The 5,845-nt window shown below is 47.2% G+C and overlaps 1 pseudogene; it reads left to right on the plus strand.

Moving 5' to 3' along the window:
- The first annotated feature begins 1,069 nt into the window (after positions 1-1,069).
- Positions 1,070-5,420, plus strand: LOC119284195 (annotated as a pseudogene).
- The last annotated feature ends 425 nt before the right edge of the window (positions 5,421-5,845 follow it).

A 5,845-nucleotide genomic window follows, 5' to 3' on the forward strand; every position in this document is an offset into this window, starting at 1 on the left:
AACATGGTGGTAGCAAAAATCTTGTTGCGATGGTCATGGACAAGAGCGCGACCAGCTGCGGGCAGCCATGGCAACGAGCGCTGGTTGCAGCACGCTCGTCGCCGCATGCAGTAGCGGTGTTTGGGCTGTCGCGGCGGCGCGTGTGCAAGGACCACCCCCTTGCAGTAGCTCCGCGAGAGAAAAATGGGCAGCATCCGATGCCTTTAGTAGCACCGCTCATGATGGTTGTGCAGGATGGAAAAAAGGAAGGAAGCACCACCGGCTATGGCTGCTGTAGAAAAAGGGAAGAGAAGGAGCAGATCTTGATGGGGGCAGGCGGGAGGTTGAAGGAGAGGGAAGACAGAAGATACGGCTAGGAGTCCATGGGAAAGGATAGGATAAGGATAGATAGGATAAGGATAGGAGCGGGAGGGCAGCTGCGGGAGCAACAAAGGACACGTGGCTTGCATGGTGTTCGCTGGATCGGGGCGATCCAACGTCGCGCACGAGACCGGCCCAATCGCTAGCCGGTGCGCCGGAAGCCAACGTTTCCCTTCCATCAATACGTGATCTTGAAACTCGGAGTCTCGACGCCCACTCAAACCCCCTTGTCGCTCTGCTTGGGCTACTTGGGAAACCTAGTGCGTCGCCGGTAGGCTCCCCTGCAGCGCCTCCTTGCGTGTGCTTTTACTATAAAAGGAAACTCCATTGGGGCGTACCAGCATGGGAAGACTTCCTTGCACATGTATGCTGCATATAAAATTAGGGAAAAATTTCCTTCACAGATGATCGATAGGTTGAGAAATATAGCAATTCCTGTTAATTTGATTACTACTCCGAATTTGTTATGGGTTAGCCCATGTTATATTAGGAACAATCACCATGAGGTGTGTCCAAGTAGGACTAGTGCTTAGTGGTAGTTTACCAGGTGCGCTAGCTCTGTATAAATATACGTGTACCCCCCGTCCCCATGAGAAACAAAGCAGTCGATCAAAGCCACGCCAGCTCAAACCAGGTCGCTCTTCTTCGAATACGTAGCTTATCGATCGAAACGATGACAAACATGGCCTTAATAAAAGGGATGGTGGAGATGGCCATAATCGGCGTATCGGCCCTTACTAGTGTTGGTTTATCCTGGACAGCGTGGAACCTGTACGAGAGAGAGAAGAAGCCCTCCTCCTCGAGGAAGGGCACCCTCAAGACCTTGGCCGCCGGCGCGTCTGATCCTGTCATCGGCCGCGACGACGAGATTGACCGCATCATCTGCATCCTCTGCCGCCGGACCAAGAACTGCGCAGCGCTCGTCGGACCGGCCAGTGTCGGCAAGACGGCCATCGTCGAAGGCCTGGCCCAGCGCATCGCTGCTGGGGCGGTTCCCGACACGCTCTCCGGGGCTCGCGTGGTGGAGCTCGATGTCGGGGCAATGGTCGCGGGACCCAGTGGCGTGGCATGTTCGAGCAGTGCTTGAAGAATGCCATCAAGCAGGCGGAGGATGCGGCCGGAAAGCTGATCCTCTTCATAGACGAGATGCACATGATTGTTGGAGCTGGTGACAGAGGTGGCACTGTGGACGCTGCCAACATTCTCAAGCCAGCGTTGGCCCGTGGTCGCATCCGTTGCATAGGTGCTACCACATCGAAAGAGTACCGAAAATACATAGAAAGGGATGCGGCGCTAGAGCGACGATTCCAAAGGGTTGATGTCGATGAGCCGAGCGTGCAGGCGACCGTTGCCATCCTGCAGGGGTTGAAGTAGCGGTACCAAGACCACCATGGCCTGACAATTCAGGACGACGCTCTTGTTGCTGCTGCCCAGCTTGCTGACCGTTACGTTACAGGTATGTTCGTCAAGTGATTCAGAACTAGTTCGATTTACTTCCCGATAGGTTTGTGCATATTAAAGAGATTGTGGATTTTTATTGTTATCAGGCCGCCAATTTCCTAATAAAGCAATTGATCTAATGGACGAGGCATGCACTTCTGTGAAGTTGCATCAACCAAAAAAAGTTAAAGATAAAAAAACTAGCACTATAAATGCAGTGGAGGAGGTAACTGTTGGTCCATATCATATTGCACAGGTAAATTTGCATTCTTTGCAAATCGTATCCATATGAGTAAGTTTCATCTGTTTCAGTGTGATGTTCATGTCATGTTCTATTGTTATATCAAGGTTGTGGGCCGATGGACTAAAATTCCGATCAATACACTTGGCCGAGAGGAGGAGGATTTCAGCCACATAGTAGACAGATTGCATGAGAGAGTAGTTGGACAATATGAAGCAGTTAATTTGGTTGCGCAAGAAGTTCTACGTTCTAGGGTCGGCTTTGACCAATCTGGCAAACCAATTGGCTCGTTCCTCTTTTAGGGCCCGACTGGTGTTGGAAAGACGGAGCTTGCGAAAGCGCTTGCAGAGAAGCTTTTTGACAACGAGAAAACACTAGTCCACTTTGACATGTCGGAATATGCTGACAGTGCATCTGTGTCCCGTCTAGTTGGAGGACCTGGAAGGTTTAACTTGTACACTCTTTGCACTTGTATTTCTTTCCGAAACTTTCTTCTCGTGCCTCACTTTTCCATTTGACTTTCTGAAGCTATGAGCAAGAAGGGCAGCTTACCGAGAAAGTCAGGAGCCAACCGTATAGTGTCGTTCTTTTTGACGAGGTGGATAAGGCACATTCCTCAATTTTCAAGGTCCTCATTCAACTCCTCGATGACGGCAACTTGATTGATGGAAAGGGTAGGAACGTATCTTTCAAGAACACTATCATAATCATGAGCTCTAATCTAGGAGCAGAGAACCTGTCCGCTGGAATGGCCGGAGAAAACATAGAAACTGCACGGGGTCTTCTCATGAAACAGGTATGCCAAACCGTCCCTTGTAAAGTACCGGTGGGCACCCTGCTGACCAACATATTTACTTGTTATTGCAGGTTGAGAAACACCTTAAGCCTGATTTTATCAGCAAACTGAGTGAAACTGTGATATTTGAGCCGCTTTCTCATGACGAACTGAGGGAGATCGTGAAAATCCAGATGAAGAGTGTGGTTGCTATGGCAGCTAACAAGGGCATCTCTTTGTTTGCAACAGATGCCGCCTTGGACGTCATTTGGTCGGAATCGCACGACACGGTAAGTACATGTTATTTTTACCAAACCAAATCATACAAATTTGCTTAGTCTTGTATGTCCCGCTTACGATGCATGCATGGACTATGTATTGCAGGTGTATGGCGCAAGGCGTATTAAGAGGTGGATGAAGAAGAATGTGACGAGAGTTCTTGTGGACATGCTGGTCAATGGAGAAGCGTGTCAAGGCTCAATCATCTGCATCAATGCCACCGACGACAAGAAGGGGCTGAAGTACCAAGTACTGAAGTAGAGCAGGTGGCAGACTAAGCACAGCTAGAGCTTGCCGTTTGCATAGGCAACGGACAGATTAGACCGAATTAATATGTGTGTTTTTAGTGAGTCACCAAGCCCTTATTTCAAGTGCTATTCATTACCTGTAGCAAAATGGTATGTACTCATGATATTTCTTTACATAGGGTGTACAACTTATGGGTTTGTCGGTAATTATCGTTTTCTCTTGCTTGGTGAGGTTTATAATTCCATGATTGAGGAAAACCTCTGAGTGCCTGCTAGTGACTAAAAATCTTCTATGAAAACTATGTTTCGACCTGAGATGACTATGATAGTATGATTTTCGTCTACTACGTTGAAGCCTTTTACCCTCGCGAACAGCCTCACACTCCACAGCCCCGAGCCTGCCACGCTCCCCGGATCTTAAACAACATCCCAAACATGCCGAGCAATGGTCTTCTATCGAGGTTAGTGCGCACGTGGACATTCGTAGAGACATTGCATCCCGCTAGCTCCTTCAGTTGCCATGTCGGAATAATCATGACTGCTTTTGAGGTCGATTGTGTTTCTGTATCTAGGGGCTGGCATGGACACCTCTGTTCTCGTGTTCTTTGTCTAACACGTAGCGCCCCTAGGCAGACCAGCTAAGTAGGACACACATAGCAAACATGACTTTACAGATGATAACACTCCATCATCAAAGAAACCCAACTTGGTGCAAGCCCCCTCTGAAGCATCATTTCTTTTAGGAAGCAACATTAATCTCTGGTGAATCTCACCAACTCATCGACCGGCGCCGGGAGCTGAGTGAAGTGACCGGAAGCTCCACCGAGAAGCGCGCAGCGGTCTAGTCTCTGAGAGATGAAACCAGCAATGCAGATCGTGCATACTGCCGAGCAACATAGATCATGCTATGCCATGCAAGTTTCAGACTGCGCAGTGTCAATTTCGGCCACGCCTGATCAGCTAGCGTGCTGTGTAAGGTGACTTCTTACTATTTACCGGTGAATTAATTTGATCGAATTCATTGTAACATAACTCTCACTGAATTCCTATTGTATGTTATACTGTTCAATCTAATCGATCATCTGTAACCGAGCTATTATAGAATGTTCTGTATTGACTGAGTTGGACGGAAGACGCACCTGGCTGATGGTCTATCCTGTTAGGTAATCCAAACAATACCCAGCTTAGTTTTGATGGATTTACTACTTAGAGGTCACGTATGTGATAATAGCTGTGTTGAGTCAGATATATATAGTACTATTCCGTGTGCTAGTAGGTTTAGGTAGCTAAGTTTAGTAAAGGTGTGATCAGCGTTGCCGGGTAATTAGATTAGGAAAAAGGCAACGAGGCTTAGTCTGTGTTAGACTAAAAGTACTAGTCGTGTTCAGTTCGGAGTGCAGAACAAGTACAAGTCGGTCTGAGGTCCTTGGTCGGTTGGTGCATATATATATGCACAGCTATTGCGTGAGTTTATTGTACCGTGGAGAAAAAATACAAAAAGAAATAAAGAAAAAAAGCGCACGACAAGGGCCCTTGGCTATCAGTTTTTTGTGATCACGTGTGTTTGTGCTTTGATGTGGTCGATCCTGAGGGCAAATATCTAACATATCCATCATACCAACATGCTCATTGCTGTGATCGATGTTGCATCCCTGGTGTTCTTTCCTCAACTTTTGACGTCTCACTTTTTTCATTTGATTTTCCGAAGCTATGAAGAAGATGGACAACTCGCCGAGAAAGTCAGGAGCCAACCATATAGTGTTGTTCTTTCTGAGGAGGTGGATAAGGTACATCCAGCGATATTCAAGGTTCTCATTCAAATCCTTGATGATGGTACGTTGATTGATGGAAGAGGACGGAACATGTATTTCAAGAATGCTGTCATCATCATGAGCTCAAATCTAGGAGCAGAGAACCTATCAGCTGGAATGGATGGAGGAGACATAGAAACTGCACGAGATCTTCTCATTGAACAGGTATGTGTACCCTAAACAGTCCCCTGTAAAGCCCTGGTGGGGACCCTACTGATCGACATATTTACTTGTTCTTGCAGGTTGAGAAACGCTTTAAAGCCTGAATTTATCAACAAACTGAGTGAGACTGTAATATTTGAGCCGATTTCACATGACGAACTGTAGGAGATCATGAAAATCGAGATGAAAAGTGTCATTGCTATGGAAGCTAACAAGGGCATCTCTCTATTTGCATGTTGCAACAGATGCCGCCTTGGACGTCATTTGGTCGGAATCGCACGACAGGGTAAGTAGTACATGTTATTTTTACCAAACCAAATCATACAAATTTGCTTAGTGGTTTGTATGTCCCGCTTACGATACATATTCATGGATCCATTGATGCGGCTGACGATATGAAGGGGCTGAAGTACGAGTTACTGAAGGAGCAGCAGGTGGCAGACCTACGAGGCTAGCTATGAGTTTGGCCTGTGCATAGTATAGCCATATAACGACCGAATATGTATCTCTCTAGTCTTAAAGAGGGACT

Source organism: Triticum dicoccoides, chromosome 4A, assembly GCF_002162155.2.
Source record: "Triticum dicoccoides isolate Atlit2015 ecotype Zavitan chromosome 4A, WEW_v2.0, whole genome shotgun sequence".
Taxonomy (NCBI): domain Eukaryota; kingdom Viridiplantae; phylum Streptophyta; class Magnoliopsida; order Poales; family Poaceae; genus Triticum; species Triticum dicoccoides.